This window comes from Patella vulgata, chromosome 7 (genome assembly GCF_932274485.2).
Source record: "Patella vulgata chromosome 7, xgPatVulg1.2, whole genome shotgun sequence".
In the NCBI taxonomy this organism is placed as follows: Eukaryota; Metazoa; Mollusca; class Gastropoda; family Patellidae; genus Patella; species Patella vulgata.
Genome location: NC_065885.2, coordinates 45,748,839 through 45,767,884, shown reverse-complemented (window position 1 = coordinate 45,767,884; position 19,046 = coordinate 45,748,839). Strand labels below are relative to the sequence as shown.

Sequence of the window (19,046 nt, the reverse complement as noted above, 5' to 3'; positions counted from 1 at the left end):
AGAATAATCTATGGTGCCACATGAAAGAGGGATAAACACTCTTTCATTCAATGCCAAGTATTGAGTGGCTCAAGAAAATGAAACAGCAGCGCAGCGGACGTTTGGTAAACAGAATTGACATTAAAGTGTTTTGCGGTTTAACCGGTAATTAATTCAACCTGTTTTGCGGTGTATTAATAATAATAATAATAATAATTTCTTCTATAGCGCATTACAAGGCAACATATAAAATGGCACAATATCTCAATGCGCTTTACATTTACAATATAAAAAAAAAAATTACAAGACTAAAAAAGAATTAATCGAAGCTAAAATAAGAACACATCAAAGAAATTAATTTATAAAACATCGTTTTAATATTTGTTTTAAAAACATTTATGTTAGTTTCACTGCGCAGCTTAATTGACCTTTCCGTCAGAGACCTGTAGCTCCTCCCACTTTTTATAATGACGTCACCTTAGACAACATTGACGCGCCTTAGACATAAACAAGCATGGCGATGGTTGAACGACGTTCAATCTTCTGCCAATCTTTTGGACTTTCCCGCTAATTTTTTGGAATATTTTTGAAAGAGAAGTGTATTGTTAGTTTGAAGTAAAGAAGCAGTGCCCCGGGTACTATAATGAAGGATATTTTCCTGACGCGAACCTGTTTTAGGCGATTGACAGATCAAGCATCAATGTGTCACTGAAGTCTGAACTGTCAAGAGATAGAACGAGAAACCATATTTATTTCGTTAAAAGGAAGTAACAGACTAACATTATTGCTGCCAGATTGGGTAAGCAAATTCTACTTGTTTATTATCACCTATGTCGGCAAATGTAAGCATGGTTGAGTTAATAAAAGTGAGTGAAGCGTAATGAGGAAGGGGGGGGGGCATATACAACGTATGCCATTCTGCGGTCCTAAAACTTTTAATATTTAAATTAATAAGGATCATCATAGTTGTTTAGCATAGTCTGGTCTGGATTAACAACACAATCATTTTGATATTTCATGAAAGAATACACTTCAAGATAGTAGATACCGGTAAGTAATAATATTGTTTATTTAAAAATACATGTACAGTGTTTAAGCTACATCTAAATGACTAGATATAATTATGCAAACAGTTTTACAATGTATGTTCTGAACCAAAAGGCGACAGACCTTGCAGAGAGTGAAATCACATGTTAAATTTCTTTGTACATTTTTTGTTGATTCTTGGTATTTTTTTTTCTTCTTCAGGAATGTAGCTGTAAAAGAATAAAGAAGTAATAAGCTTAAAGACTGATGATAAAATGTACACATAATTAATAATGTGGTGTGTCTATATAGGCCTAAAGTGAATTTTACATATGACTAGCAAGACAAAGCAACAAATTTTCAGTGGAAAAATGTATTTGAAAAGAATAGGCCAAGTAACATGAAAAATGGGAGTAACACTTTTCTATGTTTGTATGATCTGTATTAATGTCCCCTGTGAACCTTTAATTTGATAATAAAATTATTATTAGTTAACAAGCTGGCATATTTACCTGTCAACAATTTGTCTGTCTTTTTATTGCTGAGCTGAATATGGTTCTGGATTATTTTCTATTGGTCCAGGCAGTTTCAGAAAGTGCTGAAAATCATTTTATTTAACATGTCATTTGAATTACAAAGTACTCAAGCATTACATTTAAGACTACTAGTACTAGGCCTAGTTCAACAAACCAAATAATAATGTCTCTAGATATCTCGTCTAGCCTAAATTGCCTTCCTTGACAAACCATCTTAGATAGTTAGAATTAGACCTAGGCCTCTAGTGTAGCCTTCGTTTGATTGTGGTAATATGCCTACCGTATAGTATAAGAACGTACAAAGTTACAAACCGCCCGGTTAGACTGTCTAGGCATAGCCTATGTGGGCCTTGAACTTAGTTGAAGCTGGAAGGGGTGGGCATAGATAGAAATTCCTCCCTTGTTGGCGAATTCTGCAATACGGAATGGGAACTGAGAAGCGTATGAACTTAAGGAATGTTATGTATGGAATAATGTGAGACAACTCGTAAAAATACCATAAAAGAAGATGGGCCAGTATCAGTAACATACACAGTACAGTACACAAATTGCTCCCGGTGTTTTGACAAATGGCGGATGTTAGCAGACGATGTGTCATAGACGATAAAGGCGTAGATAATTAGAATCTACATAATATTTTATTGTTATTTGGCTAAATGGAAACTAATTTACTTACCTTAGAACACACTTGACCGGTTAGAATTGACGTTTGTTTACATTAACTGGGAGTGGTGACTTCGACAACAGTCTTATCCATTAGGCCTAGAAGACACATCCCATATATTTTTTTAAGTGTTTCGGTAAATGATTGCACACTGACACTACACGACCCTTTAACCTGTGTGGATAGAAGCTATTGCTGTTACGATGTCCGTGTGAGCAATGTTTAGCCACGATTGACGACGTTAGAACACACGACAAAATGTCAAGGTGACGAAGCGTGGTAACGCGACGTCATTTCGCGGGAAACTGTAATCGGAGCTGATTGGTCAAAGCCTTATTGTGGGCGGAGTCGACGGAAAGGTCAATTGTGTGATAAGGAGTTCATAGGGTTGGAGCATACTGACTAAAAAATCTTGTTGCCATAAAATTTATTTTTCGATTTCTTAGCAGGATATGCAATAAGGGGCGATTGGTTAAACCTAGTCGATACAAGTGGACGTTTAACCGTTATCAGTTCATTGAGATAGACAGGGGCTTTATTATTTACAATTTTGAAAATATTGGCTCAAACTTCCTTGTTTAGTTAGCGTAACAAGTCTGGCTGCTGCATTCTGCAAGCTTTGGAGTTTTTTCATCTGTGACACACTAATTCCATGGTATAGTGAATTGCAGTAATCCAATTTCGACGTTATCATTGCGTGCACAAGTATTTTTAGTTGATCAAGGAGTCTACGCATTCGTCCAATCTTAAAAATAGCAAATAAAACACTTTTACATGTTTGGGATACGAAACTCTCAAGTGAACAGTCAGAGTCAAAAGTTGGAAACCAAGCTGATTGGGACCATGGCTGTTTGGGACCAAAAGTCAAAGCTGATTGGGACCACATTCCAGGCTGATTGGGACCACCACTAGGCTGATTCGGACCACACGATAAAAAAATACTTGAAACTGAGGTTTTGATATTGATTATAATTATGTGCTTTTATGTAGGTCTACGGTATTTAATGTTTATATTCCATTTTTTTTATGTCACAGTTACTATATTAACAGAGATTATCTCATTAATCTTGTGTAAATTATCATACGTTTTATGCAATTTAAACAGACCATTTTTATTTTATAAACTTCATAGCTTGTTTCGGAATCCATTATAGCCTATATATTGTGTGTAATTATACGTAGAAATACTGTTTAAACCAATTTATGCTAATTTCAATAAGTCATACAAATTTGAAAACTAATACTAGCAATACAGTAGCATAACGGAAATCTGAATCCATTATACATATATTGTGTGTAATTATGTACTTATAGAAATAATGTTTAAACCATACAAATTTGAAAATTAATAACAGCAATACAGTAGCAACGGTAATCGGTTATTTCAAATATGATGTATATAAAAGCAGTCAAAATGTTTATCCTACCTTGTACAGAAAAAAACCATAATAGATTTATAGACTCAATTTTAACACAAGTAAACAGGTAGGGGATATGGTAATTGGCTGATTGGGACCATGGCTGATTGGGCCCTGGCTGACTTGGACCAGATTTGTGGCTGACTGGGACCAGATTTGTGGTTGATTGGTATTAATAAAATATGTATTTTACCGCTTTTTATATGAAATAATTTTGAATATGTGTATGTTTTAATAAAATATTGGTTTTTAAAGGAATTGAATCGCCACCAAATGTCTCGTTATATGAAATAAAATGATATTTACTAATTAAAATATTATACAAAGAACAATTTGTCTGTCATTTTTTCAACTTTACTCATTACAAAATATCACATTTGTTGCAGTAATTATACTGATATGAGGCTATTTGATATTGGGTTACAATTTGATAATACTGGGTAGTATTTATTGTCATGCAAACATATTTAAAACACTCTCGTCATTGGTCTGATCATGGTCCGAATCAGCCAAGAATCTGATCCCAATCAGCCAAGAATGTGAAGCATCTTCTCTGTGATTTAGCCCATTTGTATTGAAGCCGTCATTCACTAATTACACTATTATTTGTGACTAATTACACTATTTATTGTCATAGTTGTCTTATTATCAAAAATATACAAACATATTTTAAATACTCGCGTCATTTAAGTAATGGTCCGAATGAGCCTTGTCGTGGTCCCAATCATCCATAAATCTGGTCCCAGTCAGCCACGAATCTGGTCCCAATCAGCCACAAATCTGGTCCCAGTCAGCCAGGTCCCAATCAGCCATGATCCCAACCAGCCAATTACCAAAAGTTACACTAGAGATTTCGTACTGAAGCTGATGGTAAAATAGCTTCGTCACCCTGCCAACAATGCTCTATGCACAAAACTGAAGATGAAGCACATTTTTTACTAGAATGTCCATTGTATGAAAATTTACGTACCGTTTACATATACCCAACATTTACGGATAATTATCTACCCTATTCTCTAGAAAATCTATTTAACCCACCCAAAACAGTTTCAAAATCAGTTAGTGCATTTGTATTTCATGCGATGAATCTAAGAACATAAATTGTGTAGCGCTACATGTACATGTATCACTACTTATACCCATACTTTTTCTCGACTCTTTGATGAAAATGGGAGGGTATACACCGATACACGGCCACTTTTCACGGCCATTTTTGAAAAGTGGCCGTGTATCAGTTGAAAAGTGGCCGTGTATCAGTTGAAAAGGGACAAAAATAACAAAATCATGATTTACATATTTATTTGAACATCTACAACCCGTTTTGAACATGTTATGGTAAAAGAGTCATCATTTTCAACTGTCTCAGCACTTGTCGAATGTGCGTCACTCTCAGTCAGATTCTTACATTTTGTCTCACATTTCTTTACATTTTGATGTCTAGTCGCACTTTCACATTTTGTCGCACTTTCACATTCGCACTTTCACATTTTGTCGCGGCTTATGCTCATCCGTAGCACATAATCCAAATACTTTACTATTATAAATTAATCTCTTGGCATTTTCAACACTAAAAACTTTCACATTTTGTCGCGGTTTATTCTCATCCACAGCACGTAATCCAAATATATTACTAGTATAAATTAATCCATTGGCATTTTCTACACTACAAACTTGAGAACTCTACAATTCCAACTCGTTTTCATTTAATGGCTGTTCTTGTTTTTGTCTGTCAGTGGATGTCAATATCTCGCGAAGTTAATGAATTGATCTGTGCGGAAATTAGCAAATATACCTTGCTTATCAAAAAAGTTAAAATCAAATCTTTTGTACTGATCTCGAAGTGTCACCATATTCCTATGCAATTGGTATTTTTCCTCGTGTGGCAGACGTTTGCTTTTCTCAACCAATCAATATCCCTGTTATGAACATTTTCCCTGACCTGATTTTAAACCGTGAAATGCACGTGCGGTGAACTGACATCATTTACCTGGGTAGAAATAAGCGTTTGCGATGAGATAATTGGGGGGCTCTAAATGGGAAACTTTGATAAATTTGTGAAATGAAAAATGCTTTTGAAATTGGGAAAAATAGAAAAAAATCTCTATTTCTCGAAAAAGTATTTAGTATAAGTCAGTTATATACCTTTCTGTATCAAAATTATTATCTAGATTTCCATGTATTGATATATTTTATTCCACGTTTTATTAATCGATTTATGTAATGCTTCTAGCATTCCTATATCATATTTCCATGTCAACACCTATACTAAGTCTTTCTGTTTTTTATGTATTTATAATATTTATACCCATCCATCATACTTGTGTTGAATGTTGTGTCATTATCAGACCAGTTTGAGGTAAATATGTATTCTGAGATGATTATCGTACTGTTTGTCCTGTTAGTAAATGTGTAATTATGTAAAATTATCATTTGTCTTGTTTGTAAATACATGTATATATCTATTATCTGTCATACTATATCTTTATATACATGTTCATATTGTATGCTGTCCTTAATGGATGTTTTGATACAATAAAATCTTATCTTATCTTATCCCACTCGAATAGATGGGACAGGGTTGGTAGATAGATAGATAGATGTTTATTGCATCAAAACGTCCATGAAGGACAGCATGCATACATATACACTTAGACATAGTCATATACATTCAATAATACATATTACATAGACAACTCAATACATTCATACAAACAGTATACTACATGTACAACTGTACATGTATATCAAATAGTAAGTGCAGGAGGACCGCACTACATGCAAAACAAAAATCTACAAGATAAAGTTGCGGACGAGACATTAAATATACATTGCACCAAATAAAGAAATATCACAAATCAAACGAATGGAAGGGGTTTCAGTTACATGTAGTTGCCACCATATTACTCGGTAGTAGTACAGCAATTGATAATATCGATAGGACAAAAATTTCTGACTTTGTTAATAATCATGTGCCTTCTCAAGCTCAATTTCATATCCCAGGTATAAAAATAACAGAAGTTAATAAGTCCCTAAAAGCTCTAGATATCACAAAAGCCGTTGGTCTAGACTCTGTTAATGCCCTATTTCTTCAAAAAGGTGCACACATAATCTCTGAAAGCCTAACCTATATTTATAATATTTGTATTGATCAGAATGTTTTCCCTACTGTTTTAAAAACTGCTAAAGTTTTACCTTTGTACAAAAATGGACCCAAAAATGATCCAAACAACTACCGACCAATTTCCATATTACCAAGTTTATCAAAAGTATTAGAAAAACATGTCTATTCACATCTTACTGAATATCTTAATAAATATAATTTGTTGTATTCTAACCAGTCCGCGTTCAGATCTAATAGCTCCTGTTTGACTGCGTTAACTAATATTACTGAAAATATGTATGACTCCCTAAATAATAATCTTTTATGTGGGGCCATTTTCTTTGATTTTAGGAAAGCATTTGACCTTGTAAATCATAAGCTGTTACTACAAAAAATGCAATTATATCAATTGTCCAAGACATCTATAATGTTTCTCAATTCATACCTGACTGATAGACAACAAAGGACCTTTGTAAATGGTGATTTGTCTTCTTGTTAACCAATAGTTCAAGGTTCAGTTTTGGGTCCTTTATTATTTAATATTTTTATAAACGATTTACCTCTGTATTTAAATTCTAAATGTGATCTTTTTGCTGACGATACAACCATTTATACTAGTGCAAAAACTGTTTCTGACCTTCAAAACAATCTTCAAATTGATACAGATACGGTGATGAATTGGTGTAGACATAATAGTTACTATTCAAAAAAAGTAGGGGATATTTGATTTTGGGGGCATAATACTAAAATATGCAAATGACTACGAAAAAAGTCACTATAGAACCTAACAGAAGAAACATTTCCAGTTGCATGTGACGCCCAAACGCACCAATAGCTACCACATGGAATGCAGGTGATGCTTGGGATCATCATGGGGGTCCAACCCAAGATTTGCACGACTCTGACTTTGAATGTTACAGTCATTGTGGCATTGAATTCCAGGGTGGAAACATCAGTTTAATTGTTTTAGTGACCAGAAAACAAATTTTGATATGCGTCGGCTTACCCAAAATGAATGGTTACGTGCCCTTGGCATGCTACAGATCGGCACAACACAGGCGGTTGTGGCGCGGACGATGAATGTTTCTCAGTCTGTCATAAGCAGGCTATGGCCGCCGTTTCATCTTCCAGGATGACAACGCAAGATGTCACAGGGCCAGGATCGTTACAGGTTACCTCCAACAACAGAACATCACCACATTACCTTGGCCAGCACTGAGTCCCGACCTCTCCCCCATCGAGCATGTCTGGGACATGCTTGGACAGAAATTACGTCAACGTCAACAACGTCCTGCCAATGTCCAAGAACTTGCTGCTGCGTTGCAACAGGAATGGGACAATCTGGACCAAAATGACCTTAGACGTCTCATTAGGAGTATGCCACGTCGGATCAATGCTTGTTTGGCAAACAGAGGAGGATTTACCCGTTACTGACTTGGTTGTGATGCTGTGGTAACTTTGCTGTTTGACCCCGGGTATCATTTTACCCTTATAATGGTCAGTCTGTGCCTTACTTAGTCTAACGATCATTTGGAATAAATCGATGAATGTGAACTTCATTTCATTTTGTCATTTGTTTCTTCGTCAGTTTCATTAGGCGACTTTAATAACACTTAAAAATCAAATATCCCCTACTTTTTTTGAATAGTATAGCATGATAGTTAATGAGGTCAAAACAAAATCCATGTTAATTACAACTAGACAGAAGCGTAAACATTTATCGTCCGAACTTAGTATTAAAATCAATGACTCAGTCATCGAAACTGTTCCCAGGTTCAAACTTTTGGGAATTATTTTAGACCACCATTTACGGTGGACTTACCATGTACATTATGTGATCAAAATTGTGAATCAGAAGATTTACCAACTTCGCAAAATCAAGCAGCTACTACCACTTCAATATCGTTCTCTGTTCTACAAAGCCTATATACAAACCTATCTAGATTATTGTTCACCAGTTTGGGATCAGGGTGACTCTATTGCTTTGAGCACACTAAGTCGTCAACAAAACAAAGCCTTTAAATTGATTCTAGGTTTAGAACATACAATAGATTTGGCTCCAGGCCTTGCCCAAATCAAACTCTTAAATACTAAACAGCGTCACTTAGTGAACAAATATGCATTTATTTACAAAATTATTAATCAACAATGCCCTTCATATTTAACCAACATCCTCTGCTACTATGATACTCCATACTCTAATATCAATAACAAAATTGTCATTCTTCGGCCTAATCTATCTGTTGTTAAAAACAGTATTAGATTTACTGGTGCCCATTTATGGAATTCATTACCTGACTGTTTAAAATATTGTAAATCATATTATTCATTTCGAAGGCAATTATTTAAATTTGTAACTACGTAGAGACCTAGTATAGTCTTCTATATAGTAGTACTTTTATACATTGGGAGCGCTCGGAAGAAATATATTATGGTCATTTCCATTCATTAATTTGTCTATTTACATGTACCATAAGCATAATATTAGAGGATAATTATATGATTCGTGTGTGACAACTTTATTATATTGTGATTGTAATTAATATTTTCAATTGTGATTTTGTTAATATTCTTTTGTAAATATTGCTCTTCTGTTTTCAAATTTCATTGTTCACTTCTTTAACTTCTGTTATAAAGGGGGGAGGGGGGATGGCTGAATGGTTAGCGTGCGCGCTGTATCATAAAGTCTGTCATTGAGTCGACTGGCGTGGTTTCGAATCCCCGGTTGTACGTGACAAGGAGTAGGGTCGCCTGTCCAACCTCGTGGGATTTCTCCGGGTCCTCCGGTTTCCTCCCACTGCTAAAGACCCCTACGCGCAAGCGAATTATGTAAATAAAATTAAACCATATGTTAGTCCCGAAATGACCTAGTTTGTGTCGAGTGGACGTTAAACCCCATTTCTCTCTCTATCTCTGTTATAAAGGGCAAAATGTAAGACAGGCCTCCTGGCCTAATTTTCAACCCTTTGAAAATAAAGTTATTATTATTATTATTATTATTATTATTACCATATTTGATTTAGCTCTCTTATCAAAAGCCAAAAACACATATAAAGCCACTGCCTTGGCAATCAATTTTGGTGGTGTAAAGAGATTAATAAAATTGTAAGAAATCTTAGGAATCGCCAGTGAAGGCTGGGTATAAATGGGCTTGGCGTATTTCTTCATACTTGCTACAGTATAGCAAAAAATGTTGCTCGTTTTCGATCGAATTTAAATCGCAAAATTTGCATAGACGCTGATCAACAGGAATTTTTTTGTATCGGCCCCTCTCTATTTCTAAGTGATGCGTACTGAGTCTAAGTGTGGTCATAGCTTTCTTATGATATCTATTTTTAACCGAATATAAATAGTCTCGAGAGTTGGTAACAGTAGGTTTTGAGATGAAATATGTACGTAATTTGCTGTTATTGGAGTTAGAAGATATGTGGTAGAAGGAGTTAAATTTTGATTCGAGGGATTTCTTTATATTTTCTTTATTTAGCAAATGAACATGATTTATTTGGAGTTTCGAAGTTAAATTATTGATTGATTTTTAGAGGATATAGTTTTATCTTCAGTATAGGCTGCTGAAAGAAGAGGAAATATTTGTTTCATCCTAACATCGTTTAGCCTTTTATGATACATAAGCATGCGGGTATAGGTGTCTAACGTTAGTGGGAAGATTCCTAGTTCCCCAATACATCCAACGTTGGTCGATTTAAGTGGTTGATTCAAAATGGATTTGCATATTTTTATAGTTAGTTGGTTTAGATTAATTTTGTCCCATTTTTCAACTGCGAATTTTTTGCGTAAGTTGCTATTTGTTTGATAATGGCCTGGTACAGTTTGATCAAGACGTCGGTAGGAATATAGTCAGATGTGCAAACTTTATTTCTGATACTGTACCAGGCTCTTTTCGCTTTTTTCCCTAAGTCTGACATGGCCTGTTTAAAGCTAGAGTTGTTGGATATCCATGTTATGAATTCCAATATGGAACCTTTTATTAATTTTTTTCTTATTATTAGAGAAGAGCATTATTTTAGATTTATCTGTGTTTACATCTAATTTCCAGTCTGAACAGAACTGTCCCAAGGAGTTTAGACTCTTTTGAAGACCAATATCTGTAGAGGAAATCAGAACTAAATCATCAGCAAAGAGAAGGTGTGAAATTTTGGTATTATCTAGAGTGGGTGCATCGTTATCAGAATTGGTTAAATAAGTGTGAAAATCATTAATATAGATATTGAAGAGGGTAGGACTTAGAACACAGCCTTGTTTACACCCATATTTGAAATTATTGAATTAGAAAGCCCATCGGTAGTTTTGAATCTATACGAGGTGTTTTCATACATTGAGTATATGAGGTTAAATATATTGCCCGAGATGTTATGGTATGATTGAAACGTGATTTAAAGTGCATGACTTCGATATTTGTATCGTTCAAAACTAACCTGTTTTTAAACATCCATGATCGAATCTCGTCAAGACATGCTTCTATTGATGAAATGACATTTGTTGGGTCTTGAGATGTTATATACGCCTGGGTATCGTCGGCGTATATCATTGATTCCAAATCATGTCGCGTAATTATTTCCTCTAAAGGAGACGTGTATTCCAGTGACTTTCCGAAATTATCTATGGTGCTACAGATCAAATGGGGGATAAAGACTGTTTCATTTCGTGCCAATTATTGTGTGTCTTCAGTGGTTTAAATAGATTAGTAGTGCGGACATTTATTATTCATTCCGTACGCTCACTTCAACGCTAAACATTGTGTTTTGTTAACCGCAGCTTTCGACGATGAGGGTCAAGGTCATAAAACGTCCGCTCAGCGTAACGTCCGCTGACTTCAGCCCAACACGGAATCTCGAGTGGACAATCGAAAATGCGAGTAGTTTCTTCTCAAACGTCTCTAGATCAACAGAAATACTTACATCATATCACTCAAGTATGCCTCTTCATTTGTAACATAAACATAGATATAGATTCAGGTTGTGAGCCACACTTTGAAAATCAATGCAATAAAAAATGGTTGGTTTTGGACGGAATTTGTAACGTCCGTTACACACTTTTGAAGTGCTCTAGCCTACTCTAAATATCATCCAAAGTCTTCGACTTCGAAAACATGAATTATTTGTCAATTTAAATCAACATTGATGTTGTGATCTTACCTGGAAAAGTTGGGCTATCCAATAATTAAGACAAAATATAAACATTTTGCCTGTCCATTATGGTCCACGAATCGTGTATCATAATAATGAGTTTCAGCGCCATTTGTAACAAAGGACTCGAAGAACGAGGCTAGACATATATTCCACATGTCATGTCAAATGGTGACCTTGTATTCTTAACTGGAGAGCATGCGCAATAAATACTATCTGTGTAGACTGGAATAACCAGACTCTACAGATTGCCATTGCATTGAGACTTCTGGCATATTTTGCCGAACATAACTGATTGAATGTAAATCAGTTTAAATACATTTATATTACATTATTTATATGCGGTGTGATCGACCCATTTGTGTCAATTTCTAGGTCCCAAATGTTAAGATTGTTGAATTTGACATTTCTTTCCTGATGGATAGAAACTTCCCTTACCTTCAATTTAAGATACAATGTAGCTTTCAATCCATGTCTTCACTATCAAAATACTTACCTATTTCCATCACCAAGAGGGACAAATTTAGACCCCAAGAAAGGGGGTATTTTGGGTTATTTTTTGTCACAATAAATACTTTATTTGTACCCATAAAGGTGTATATAATTGACTAGAGTGTACATGTATGGTGGTCATTTTACAACCGGGAAAGTTTAGCTGACGTCGCCATATATCAATATGCCATGTTGTTGTCGCTCGCCTTTCGAAGAAAGCAGGGGAATATTAAAATGGGTTCGTCCGTCTGTCTGTCTGTCCATCTGTCCGTCACACTTTTTGGGACACAATAACTCTCTTTCTAATTAAGCTAGAATGTTCAAACTTGGTGCAGGTGTTTATTACTATTAGGTCAATGCCTTGATGGAGTTCGAAGATGAGCATTTTCTGCTTAGGGTAAGCAGTCTATAAGCAATTTGATTGGTTGATGCTTTGGGAGACAATAACTTTAGTTCTAATTAAGTAAGAGTGATGAAACTTGGTGTATAGTTTCATTACATCAATACCTGGACTAAGTTCGATAATGAGCAATTTGATTGGCCGAGACTTTGGAACACAATAACTTCTCATTCTAACTGCAAGCTAGAATGTTCAAACTTGGTATAGGCGTTTATTAGGAGTTCGAAGATGAGCATTTTCTGCTTAGGGTAAGCAGAGATAAGCAAATTGATTGGTTGATGGTTTGGGACACGATAACTTTAGTTCTAATTTAGTGAGAGTGATGAAACTTGTTGTATAGTTTCATTACATCAATACCTTGACTAAGATCGATAATGAGCATTTTCTGCTTAGGGTAAGCAGAGCGATAAGCAATTTGATTGGTCAAGATTTTGGAACACAATAACTCTCATTCTAATAGAGCTAGAATGTTCTCACTTGGTGTAGGTGTTTCTTAGTTCAATGCCTTGATGGATTCGAAGATGAGCATTTTCTGCTTAGAGTAAGCAGAGATAAGCAATTTGATTGGTTGATGCTTTTGGACACGCTGACTTTAGTTCTAATTAAGTGAGAGTGAGGACAATTGGTGTAATGGGGGGGGGGGGTCCATCAAATGGGCACAAAATCAGACCCAACTTTTCTAGAGTAAAATTTTGCGTAGAATACGATGCCGAGTGGTTGGGGCGTTTTCGAGATATTCGGGGTCAAATGAGTTCATTTGCACTGAAAGTGAATGCACAGTCATTCTTGTATTATGAAAAGAAGTTGAAAATGATTGAAAGTAATCACACTTTCAATAAAAATGTAAACTTGTAAAATTCACCTTCTGAGTGACCCTGGAGGTCAAAAGGTGAAATTTACCATTTTTGCACTAGGAAGATTTAAAGCAATAAAATGTCAACGTAAAATATAAAAACTAAAGCGAAACCTGTTCTAATTTATAATAGGAACATTTAAAATTTATCTTTAGGTGGTCTTAGCACCGAACTTTTAATTTGGAACGTTGAAAATGATCGTGCATCACAAAACCAACACACTTTGACACCGGTTTCAAAAATATGTAAAAACTGTCAAATCGAAATTTCTAATTGAGGTACAATGTTCAAACTTGGCGTAGCCGTTCATTAAGTGAATGCCTTGATGGAGTTTGATGGTGAACATTGTCTGCTTAGGGTAAGCAGAGATAAGCAATCTGATTGGTTGATGCTTTGGGGCATGATAACTTTGGTTATAATGAAGTGAGAGCGATGAAACTCTGAATATAGATTCATTATATCATTACCTTGACTAAGTTCAATGGTGAGAATTTTCTGCTTGGTCAAGACATAGCAACTCTGCTTTTGATAGAAGTAGAATGTTTAAACTTGATGTAGATGTTCATTAGGAATAGGAGAATGTCTTGACTGAGTTCAGTGATTAACATTTCGAGCTAAAGCTAAGCAGAGCTAAGCAATTTCATTGGTCGATGCTTTGGGACAAGATAACTTTGATTCTATCTGATAGAGAGTGATGGAACTTAGTGTATAGATGATAATCAGTTTGATTGTTTGATACTTTTGAAAAAAAAAAAATGTGTGATTAATTAATGTGTCATCTATTTATTTTGGCATTTCGGTGGGGGACATCAGCCTCACTGTTGGCTTGTTGTTTAGGTTATTTTAATGTCGGGCAAGAAAGAGAGTGGATTATCATTTCGTAAGTAAGAAAGATATAAGTGAAATAGTGATCTAATAGATATAGTATAATCATGATAATAGTGTAAAATAATTTAATAAACATGGCATGGATTCATTCGCTTGATTTGTTTATGTACCGATTCTTTTATTATGTGTTTAGCGAACTTTCAAATACTTAATTATTATGGGAATTGCGTATTATATCTGCATACACATCTGGTATTGTACGAATAATATCGGGGGAGTTTTACTTCCCGGATATAATTAATTAGGCCGACACTATAACAGTAAATGCTAAAAATACCATAAAATAATTATTGAAAACAGAGTGTATCAACTAGGTGTATTAAAGTGAAAGTTTCTTGCAATATAAGCTTAATATGCTTCAATTTTTTTTCTTCAGATTCCCGCTTCAAAAATCTGAACTAGTTTAGTAGTTACGGTAGTCTTATTTTTTGTTAAATTTAAGAGCCACTTTCTGTAAGATTCAGGCAAAAATCAAGAATTTCTTTAGTGACCACCTTCAAATTCTCTAATTTTTATACGCCCACATTTTCAAGTGGACGAATATTGTCGTCCCCTATGTCTGTCCAGACGTCCGTCCGTCTGTCTGTCCGTCCACAATTTGTTTGTGGACACTCTACAGGTCACAATTTTTATCCGATTTTGACGAAACTTGGGATCACGTGGCTAAGTCGGTAAGACGCTGGCTCGCTAGCCCAGAGTTCGGGTGTTTGATCCCTGCTTTGGCCGAGAAAGTTCATCCAGATTTTGGCGTGCACGTAAAAGATCTTTTGACAGTTGGAATTCAATATAAGAGTAGTTCGTAGTGCCGCCGTCCGGGCAAAATTTCCCTCATAGCACACTGTATGGCGTATGCCCATCTTCATTAGTCCAGTTTGGAGCGGAACAGTAGGACGTTAAACCCCATTTCATTGAAATATAGATCTATCTCCCAAAGATCTCGGTTCTTTTCGGTATTGGCATGTATTGGACCATAACTTCATGGATTATGGCCCCTGTTTGTCTGAAAAATCACTTTTTTAGCTTGTGGACACTCTAGAGGTCACAATTTTTAAAAGCCCACATTTTCATGTGGACATATATTGTCGTCGCCCCCGTCCGTCCACAATTGTTTGTGGACACTCTACAGGTCACAATTTTTATACGCCCATATTTTCATGTGGACGGATATTGTCGCCGCGTTCGGACGTCCGTCCGTTCACAATTTGTTTATGGACACTCTACAGGTCACAATTCTTATCCGATTTTGACGAATCTTGAAATATAGGTTTATCTCCAAAAGATCTCGGTTGCTTTCGATATTGGCATGTATCCGATCGAAACTTCATGGATTATGGCGCCGTTTGTCTGAAAAATCACGTCTTTAGCTTGTGGACACTATAGAAGTCAAAATTTTTATCCGATTTTGTTGAAACTTGAATATTCGCGCATATCGGACCGTAACTTCAAGAATTATGGCCCCTGATTGTACAAAAAATCGCGTTTTTAGCTTGTGGACCCTATAGAGGTCATAATTTTTATCCAATTTAAAAAAAACATTTTAGTATATCACCGTTATACCCTAAGGATGGTTGAGTTCTTTTTTTGTGAAAATCTGCCCCAAAATGGCCGCCCCTCGTAGTCAAATAGTGTAAAAATATGGTATATCAATGTTGTGGACCCTTTGTTGTGGTCATAATTTTTATTCGATTTAAAAAAACGTTTGAATACATCACCATTACACTCTAAGGATGGTTGAGTTAGAATTCTGTAAAAATCAAACCAAAACTGACAGACAAAATGGCTACGCCTTGTAGTCAAATAGCGTAAAAATATGGTATATCAATGTTGTGGACCCTTTTGATTTTGATAAAACTTGAAATGTAAGTTTATAACCTAACGATCTTGGTTCCTTTCGATATTCACGCATATCGGATAGTACGAAAAATCGCGTTTTTAGCTTGAGGTCCCTCTTGAGGTCACAATTTTTATCTGATTTAAAAAAAATGTGTGAATAATCGCGGATACCCGAACTTAACTTCCTGAATTATGGCCCCTGATTGTTCGAAAAATGGCATTTTTAGCTTGCGGATTCTCTAGGTCACAATTTTTTTTTCCGATTTTAAAACCGTTTAAATATTTCACCATTCCACCATAATGAAGGTTGAATTCGAATTTCGGTAAAATCGAAATGAAACTGCCCAACAAAATGCCCGCTCTTTGTACGCAAATTGTGTAAAACTATGCAATACGGTTGTCAACCCTCTAGAGGTCACAATTTTTATCCGATTCAAATGAAACTTAAAACATATCTTTATATCCCAAAGATCTAGGTCCCTTTTGATAATTGCGCATTTCTGACCATAACTTTCTGGATTATTGCCCCTGATTGTACAAAAAATCCTGTTTGTTTAGAATGCAAGGATCTCGCCCTGAGAACACAAGGTTATTTTCACCTTGACCCCTCGCTCCCTCGTTCCTCAAGTTCTCGCTACCTTGTGTTCTCACCTTTGAAAATCCATCGCACTCTCGACTTCTCGCTCCCTCGTGTTCTCGCCTCTGAAAATCCTCGACTTCTCTCTCCCTCGCTTTCTCGTCTTTGAGTTAATCTTGTCCTCTCGTGTTCTTGCTCCCTCGTTTCGTCACAATCTCGACTTCTCGTCTTCTCGTCTTAACTTGGCATTATATTTAACGGAGGTGTTGAGCTCCGTTATCTGTTTAATGATGGCATTAGTTGGCTGTAGCAAAAAGTCATAGATTACCTATGTAATTTTCTATAGAACATTCTAGAGGGTTGGGCGATGCGGGCCTATTCCATTTTCTATAGGGTGAAATTCTATACTATTTTACAGAATTTTTCCTACAGATTTATGCTAAAATTTCTAAAGGAAAATATAAAGTATTCTATAGTGTTTTCTGTAGTAAATTCTAGTTATCTTTTTGTCTTTAATCTAGTTTTATGAACAGACTGCACAGTTGTCCCACTTTCTTCAGTTTCTTGTTAATACTAACTTCTATGAAGTTGTTAGGAGCAGAACAGTAGGACGTTAAACTCCATTTCATTTCATTTCTATGAAGTTGTTATACATGTACATTGAATTTAAAAATTTAAAATTCAGCCAATGAACAAACAGTATTCTCTTGGATTAACTTTAATGAATCCGTTAGCTAACGGATAATGAAATTGACTTTCCAGCAACAGAAATTTAATGGACCGTTAACAAATGAGAAGTTATCAAGATAACGATTCGTTAGAGTTTAACGGATCGTTAAAATAACTTAGTTTTGAGCAACCGGCCCCTGGTCATTAGCGACAAAGATATGGCGGGCGGTGGCGGTTCTGTCTTCCAAACAAAGTTGATCGAGTTTCTTTCTACTCCTTGGTTTTGCTATGGAATGCTATTATTTTATTGTCAAATGTCAAATAAATGAAAAATAAATTCTACATGTATACAGAATGATATCACAACATAAATTCGCATATAATTTGTTATTCATGTGCAAATTATGATTGTTTTCAAACCAATTGTAAGTCAAAATAATTTGCCGATATTGTCGATGATTGATCGGCGGATGGTCAGCGATAATGGATACTTGAAACATGATGAATTGCCAGCCCTATCGTCTGTCCAACCGTGTGTGTTTTCTCCGGGTTCTCCAGGTTTCCGCCACTGCTAAAGACCCCTAAACGCAAGCAAATCACTGAATTAAATTGTTAGTCCCAGAATGACTTTGTTTGTGTCGTGTCTATCTCTCTCTCTTTCTCTCTTTCACACACATTGGCGTCCACGTACACAAACCCTTTACCGTGGGAATTCGAAATAAGAGTATGGCGTATATTCGCTTTCATAAGCTCAGTTGGAGAAGAACAGTATGGGTTTTGGTAGCCGAATCAACTGGTGCGGTATCGATTCCCCGTTTGTATGTGACAAGCGGTAGGTCGCCTGTCCAACCCCGTGGGTTTTCTCTAGGTCCTCCAGTTTCCTCCTACTGTTAAAGACCCTTTAGGTGTTTTTTTAATTTAGCGTGGACGTACTGAAACCACGAACTTCACCTCGAATCCTTTAAGTGTTTTTTTAATTTAGCATGGACGTACTGAAACCACGAACTTCACCTCGAATCCGGATGCTGTAAATTTTGAGGTGCGATAATTCAACATAGAAAGTTTGTGAAGAATATGTATGTACAGTGAGCCTGCCCTAACCCTATTTTCAGATATTATTGATATGTTTACGGTAATATATTTTGAAAAATCAACAAAGAAGGCTACTGAAAGTGTGCAGTCTAGTAGTTGATTCTGTGAAATAAAAAACATTTTGCCACCAAGGCTTATTTAGGTTGTTTTGATGCAGCCTGAACGTACCCTTTGATTAATAAACCCAAAAAGTTTGTCCCAAATCCAGGTCATGAGAACTTTACCGTGATATCTATATAAATAAAATAAAATTTTGTATGTATGTATGTATGTTCGCCCATCACGCTTCGTGGCCATGAGAACTTTGCAGTGATATCTAAATAAATAAAATCTAAGTGTGTATGGGTGTGTGTATGTATGTTTGTATGTATGTA

The 19,046-nt window shown here is 35.7% G+C and overlaps 1 protein-coding gene and 1 long non-coding RNA gene across 5 annotated transcripts in view; one reads left to right on the top strand and one right to left on the bottom strand.

Moving 5' to 3' along the window:
• Positions 1-1,131: 1,131 nt before the first annotated feature.
• LOC126828454 (uncharacterized) lies at positions 1,132-11,973 on the bottom strand. The gene is made up of 4 exons (XR_007683083.1): positions 11,877-11,973; positions 2,218-2,379; positions 1,518-1,603; positions 1,132-1,235 (listed from the first exon to the last, which is right to left on the bottom strand). It is a non-coding gene; the product is annotated as an uncharacterized LOC126828454 (long non-coding RNA).
• The window catches only part of LOC126828356 (uncharacterized), a 204,133-nt gene continuing 196,627 nt past the window's right edge, over positions 11,541-19,046 (top strand). For 3 of the 4 annotated variants that reach the window (XM_050558097.2, XM_050558093.1, XM_050558092.1), the window contains exon 1: positions 11,541-11,653. The gene's annotated coding sequence lies outside the window, so the exon portion shown is untranslated. The remainder of the gene's footprint in view (positions 11,654-19,046) is intronic. The other variant, XM_050558094.2, reaches the window with a different exon arrangement.